The sequence below is a fragment of the Panthera tigris genome, chromosome C1, assembly GCF_018350195.1.
Source record: "Panthera tigris isolate Pti1 chromosome C1, P.tigris_Pti1_mat1.1, whole genome shotgun sequence".
Taxonomy (NCBI): domain Eukaryota; kingdom Metazoa; phylum Chordata; class Mammalia; order Carnivora; family Felidae; genus Panthera; species Panthera tigris.
In genome coordinates, this window is record NC_056667.1 from 92371308 (window position 1) to 92378045 (window position 6738).

Genomic DNA, 6738 nt, shown 5'->3' on the forward strand with positions numbered 1-6738 from the left:
TTGCCTGCTCCAGAGTGAGCTGAAAACCAGACTCCTTCCCTCCCTGGAGCAGTGGGATGGACCTGATGCAAGCCTTGTTTAGGATGGGAAGGCTGGCCTGGACGTGAGCACTTGGGAACCGTCCCAGATAACCTTGACTCCACCCTGGCAGTTGCCTCTGCAACCCACAGCTGATGCCCTCATCCCTGGCATCTTGACCTGCCCCATCTCCAACCTCAGCTACCCAGGTTACCTCAGTTGGCAAACAACCCCACAGGCCTGGTGGAGTGAGTCAGAGCCCTGGGTCCTTCACCAACCCTTGGTTCCCACACCCAGGAATTCAGGGCCCAAAAAGCAGGTCTGGGTGCTTCAGGCAAGAGAGAGGAGGCACCTGGTCTCTCTACCAGGAGACAGGGACAGCTAGAAGCCAGACTTTCAGAACGCAATTCTAAAGAGCCAGGCAAGCCTAGGGACCGAGTGTGAGACTGCTGAGAAGTTCAGTTTATTAGCCCCCAAGGAACCAAACCCTGCAATGGTGAAGCCACTCCTGGGATCTGACACTTTTCCTTGTCCCGCTTTTCCTTCGCTGAAGCTTTTCCGAGTTACCCTGGGTCCTAAGAAAGGCTTCTCTCCACCTCGACCTCCCCCATACCTCCCACAAGGGGCCTGGGGCAGCCCTGGCTGCACTCCAGGGATGAGTCTGACAGGCAGAACTGGGATGGGCCCCAGAGAAATGTGCTGCATGTCGGAGCCTGTGCCAGAATGAGGGGCCTGCCCCACTCCCCCAGTCACCTCCCAGCATGGGGTTCCCCAAGAGCTCCTCCCAGATACACACAAAAGGGGGGTGCAACCCCACATCGCCTATGGGTGAGGTTCTGGTGGGGCTGACACCGCTGCCTCTGATGTTGCCCTTTTAAGAGCACCCCCTTGGGGGGGGGCGGCGGGGGTGCTGCAGGCAGGTTCTTGTTGCAGAAGCCTGGTGCTGTGTGGCTCCCCACCGACCTGCTGGAAGGAAGACTGGGACGCCAACCCTGCCGGGTCCCAACCTCTGGATCCCAGGGGGTTCCCAGCAGCCACTGATTCTGAGAAAGCCCCCTTTTCTGAGGGGAAGGTCATCTCTTTCACTGCTCTGATTGGTTGGCTGACAAACCCTGCATTTTGGAGAGCAGTCCAGTTCCCTCCACAGGACTTGGACTTCCCTCCCCCCACTTAAACCTGCTGTTAGAAATGGTCTGGGAAATTATTTTCATTGAGGTGTAAATTGCTAATAAGGTGGTGCGACCCTTCGGGGAGACTTTTTTTTTTAAACCCCGAAGAAAGGTAAGAATTAAGCTTCCATTTAGAATAACGTTCATCCTTTTCTCCTTCCATCTTGTCTCAGAGAAAGAGAAATATATATATTGTTTTCTTTCCTTTTTCCCCCCTTGTTTCTCTACTCTTTCTCCAGAACCAGCCCTTGTCTACTTGTTCCCTGGATCTCACCACCATCCGGCATCCCTGAATCCCTGCTCATCAGCTAGCTCTCTCCTGAACCTCCCTCTCCCCTCCAGTCTCTCCCCTCCTCACCCATTCCCCTCAGTACCTACCTGCTTAGTTTTCCCATCTTAAAACAGCTTTCCTTCTGCCCTGCCTCTGCTGTCGAATTCAGTCAGATCCCATCTGGCTCCTTTCCCTCAGAGATAAATAAACAGCAGACACTTGTAGGCTCTCCCTACCTCATCAACATTCTGGGCCGTCCTAGTCCCCACCCCCTCAGAAAGAAGGTGGAACGTTCCAGACAGAGGGACCAACAGGAGGGAACAGGAAGAAGGCCTGAATAGCAGGAGAGCAGAGAATGAGGGGATATTGAGTTAAAAGTAGAGGAGCGGGGTAGGATAAGGAGATTGTATCTGCCCCTAGATGCTGGTTCCCCGGATCTCTGGCTTCTCCCTGCCCTTTCTCTGCATGCTGTCCTACTTTACATCCCAAATCTGCCATCTCTCACCACGCATCTCCAGCTCTTCTACCCCCCCCGCCCCCCCCCCCCCCATACACATTGACTTCTCCACCAGGATCTCAAAGTCCTAAGCACAAAGTCCAGCTCCCTAGCTGATCCTCTGCCCTCTCCCTCCTCTGGGTATTCAGACACCCAAAACAAACACCTGAGAGTCACCCTGGACCACCACCTCCTCATCCCCAGTGGCCTGCCTCACACAGTCCCACTGAGTCTCTTGGTCACTCAGATCTGCCCTCTTGGCAGCCTGTTCCCCAGCCACAACACAGGCTCTCCTCCTGGACTGTTGTCCTGCTAGTCTGTACCCCCAGCTCCTCCTTCAGTGGGACTAGTCACGATGTGGGAGGAGGCTTCTGAAGGTACAGCCACCGTCCTGCCCTCCCCAGCCCCTACACTTCAGGTGGCTCTCTCAACTTATCAAGTCAAGCCCAGACTTTTCAGCCAGAGTCCACACTCTTCCAAAGCCTTCCCTAACTCCTCCACCCTACATAGAAATACTAACACAGCTAAACACAGCTCTACCACTACATTTGTCTCTGTCCACATTAGACAGATTAGTCTTGTTCATTTGTGTACCTCTCACACCTAGTTTGGTGCCTGGAGCATAGCTAGGGGCAGACAGGGCTCTCTCCTAGGCCTGCTCTGATACACTTAACATTTAAGTTATTGCAGATGTTGCTTTGGGATATGCTGCTCGTAGCTCAGCCCCAGGCTCCGTCTCTTTCCCTGTGTGCTCAGGAGCCAAAAATGATCTCAGCTGGATCTTGGATGGACTATACATCAGCTGTATGGAATGCTAGACCTACTGAGCCACCCTCAGCAAATAGCATGGCACTGCGGGTAGAACCTATCGCTGGGTTAAGGCATCTAGTGCCATCTTTTAATGAGCTTCAAAGAAAGTCTATCTAAGTTGGCTGGGACATCAGGCCTACAGCTCCTGGCTGCACCTGGCATTGGAAATACAGATTTGTGGTTAAAGTAAGTGAGTTCAGGGCTGTCCACAGAGGAGGCCAGAGGCACACCTGGCCTCCCAGATGGTAGCTCCAAGAATGGACAAACACCTGGTCGTTCCTCTATGCCAGCCAGCCAGCCTGCCAGTCTTTCATCCAACTACTCATCTATCCATTCATTTAACCAGTATTTACCAAGTGCCTACTATGTGTCGCCTACTGTGCTCGGTGCTAGTCTTCAAGACACACGTATTCTCTCTGCTCCTGGAACTTACTGCTAGTGGCTGAGACAGATGTCAACCAAATAAATTAACAAATAAATGCTGTATGTAATTATAACTTGTGATATGTGCCAAGAAAAAAGGGGCTATTTAAGGCTACCATATTCAACAGCTGGAAGGAAGCCAGGGTGCCCAGAACAGAGTGAAGGGGGTGGAGGCTGGGCCCCTCTGGGCTTTGTGGACCAATATGAGGAAGTTGGCTTTTATTCAAGCACCTCCAAAAAGCCCAGCGCAAGGTTTTCAGGAAGAGAGCAACATGCTCAGATCAGACTTTGCAGTATTACTCTGTGAAAGACAACAATAAGGGGTCTTTTAATCAGATAAATCCAGCATGTGGCATATCCAATAAGAAAATTGGCGTGGACTCTTCAGTCACTTTCACATGGAAGGGAGGGAGGGAGGGAAGGAAGGAAGGAAGGAAGGAAGGAAGGAAGGAAGGAAAGAAAGAAAGAAAAGGAAGGAAGGAAACTAAAATTATATACAACCAAATGTTATATATAAACCTCTGGTTTGAAAGTAGCAGCTATCAAAGACCTCTGAGGGATAGCAAGGAATTTGGATTAGACTGGATATTAGATGATACCAGGAATCATCTTTTGTGTTCCGGGTGTGGCAGCCACCCTGTGGGGTGCAGGAGAGAGCTCCAATCCACAGGGGTGTGCTGGGCTGCGAAGGGTAGAGGTGCCATGCTGTTTGCACTTCACTTTCGTTTCATTCCCTAAAAACTGCGAGAAAAAACATAGTGTCCACAATTAGTGAATCTAATTGATAGAGAGTATCTGGGGTGCATTGTCCCACCTCTGGCCCTTTTCCTGAACACTTGCCATTTTCCAAAATAAAACATTGGGAGAGATTTTTTTTTTTTTAATCTAAAAAATGTCTATTGATTTAGAAACAATTACTCGGGCTGCTGAGTGGAGACTGGTTTGGAGGGGAAGCAATCACACGAAGACTCCAAGCATCCTCACAACTCTGACGGAAAACCCCTCAGTGCCAGGCATGGAGTTGGGGGTCCGTCCTCAAGGAGCACCCTCAGCTGGGAAGAAAAGTGCAGGGAAGCGGAGTGGGCACACAAGGCAAGTGTGGACCGGAGACACTCAGGTCTTGGCCTGCCCCAACTTTTGGCTCCTGGTCCCTTCCATCCTACCCCACCCCATAGTCCCAGAACAGCAGTGTCTGAAGTTCCACATGGCCAGCCTCTCCCCTCCCATTTCTGTGCTCTTTATACAGCAACACCGAGCCCAGAAACAGGATCTTGCCCTCGGAAAATCAGGATCCCTTTACCTCTCTCTCCTGCCTGAGAAACTGCCCTGCCCACCCAGCAAAGGTCACCGTGACTCTTCCCTTTTGCAGCCTCCCTCCACACCCCTCCTTTCAAGCAGGCCATTGGTCCTAGAACTTCAGCCCACAAGCATCTGCCCTGACAGGGGTCAAAATGTGGCCTTGTCTGCCCCTCTACTGTGCTGGGCCACAACATACCCACCCCAACCTTGGCTTCAGCCAAGGTGACACATCTCATTCATTCATAAGTATAATGCTTAAAAGCATGAACTCTGGAAGCAGATTGCCTGGGATCCAATCCCAGGTCTGCCATTTACAAGCTGTGTAACCTTGGAGAAGACCCTTAACCTGCAGGTTAAATGGATTTGCTTATGAATTCCTCTTGCCAGGAATGCTGTTTCTGATTTGAGATGCAACCTAAGTCCTACCAGGGCTTCCTGGAGGATTTACTCGACCCTCAGTGCTCTCTCCTCTGAATTCCTTTAGTCCTTTCTGTCTCGGTTGCTCCTGGAGCACTTCACCCATGCTGTCATGTTCAGCTGAGAGCCAGGGCCAGGCCCTATGCAGAAATGTATTCTCCATATGCCCGGGGAACCCTCAGGAAACAGCCTGGGTGAGGAAGATCCATGAGAGCTGGGGGAGAGCCTGGGGCTATCTCAGCAGGTCACTTTCCCTCCCCAGCCTCCACTGTAAAACTTGGCCTAGAAGAGCAGTAAATTCCCTTTGAACAAACTCCAGGATCTTGCTTCACCCTGGTTTTCTCCCACATAGGAGGGAGGTCTAAAGGTTCCTTATAGCTGGAAAGTTCCATGAAATAGGCAGCCCTTCTTCTAGGGGTCAAGGAGGACACCACCAGGGCAAGCCCTAGTCGGAGACACTCTGGTGCACAAAAGACTTGGAAGTTTCCTTTCAGCTTTTGGGAGGTGGATGCTGCTGAGGAGGTGACAGTGGATGGAGAGGCAGCTCTGTCTTGTGCCCCTGGGGGCAGGGCAGGGAGAAGGTTAAGGGCTATTTGCCAAATGCGCTTGGAGATGAAAGGAGAGGTTCATCACATCCCACAACTGTCTACTTTTGGGTAGAAAGGCCACTGACCCAGAGGAGGCTTTCTGTTCCTGTGCCTTCCATGGCAACCCCTGCCTCAGTGCTAGGTTCCAGAACCGGGATCCACACATGACCCAGAGCCAAGGCTGCTGCTCTCTCCCACCCAGAAAGCTTAGTTTAGTACAAAAGGAGAGAGATGAATGGAAAGCTGCAGTTTCCCCACGTGTTGGCTTAGGCCTTCATCAGAAATGAGAGTCTCATTACCCAACCCTGATTCAAAGGATAATTAACAGATGGTATAATTTCCGAGCATTCTCCGTGCCACATGGCTATTAGGTGAAGAGCAAAATGCCCACGCAGCCCCAGATCCTCCCAAACCAGAGTCAAAGCAAGTCCAGAGAGGCAGAGCCCTGCAGAGGCCGCTTAAGCCATCCCTCTGCTTCTGGAGCTGCCTTTGGCCTTGCCCAGAGGAAGAAAGCTCATCTTCAATCCAGGCGAGAGCATTCCCAGGAGCCACGGGTCCTCCTCCCACTTCCTTCTCCCCATCCTTTCCATCGCCACCACCAGAAATGTAGCCTAACCCTAATCCCTCTTGCTGTCCCCAAGGCCCATCTCCTTTCCTTTCCCCTGAGGAGAAAGTGATATATCAGCTCACCCTAGGCATCACTGTGTGGTCACACTGTGACCCTGGGCCCCAGGTCCCTGAGAGGGGATTCATGTTTCCCTCTACTGTGACCAGAACAAAGCGTTGGAAGGGAGCATCTGGTTCAATGCTTTTCAAACTAGGTTCCTCCAGAGCACAAGCCCCACAAGGTGGCCCCGGGATGTATTGATGGGCAGAGGGGCGGGGATAGGGCAGAGCCCAAACCTACACTTCATCCCAGGAACACTACTTTTATCTGTTTAATATTTTGGACTTCTACTTCAATTTCATTTGAAAAAGGGATTCTACTGCGAATTTAACTTGTGGAAACCTTATATAGGTACCTTATTCAATCCTCTCATTTTACAAAACGGAAATTGAGGTACAGGAATTTGACCAAGGTCACACAACCAGAGAGTGGTGGGACTGAGACTAAAGCCCTACCCTCCTCCCCAGGCCAGCCCTCATACTACCTGGCCAGGCCCCTTGCAGTCTCTGCAGTTGGCCCTATTGTCCCTGAATAGGTGTCTCTGGGTGGGAGGTGAGACAGGGAAGCTCCTTCCAGATCAC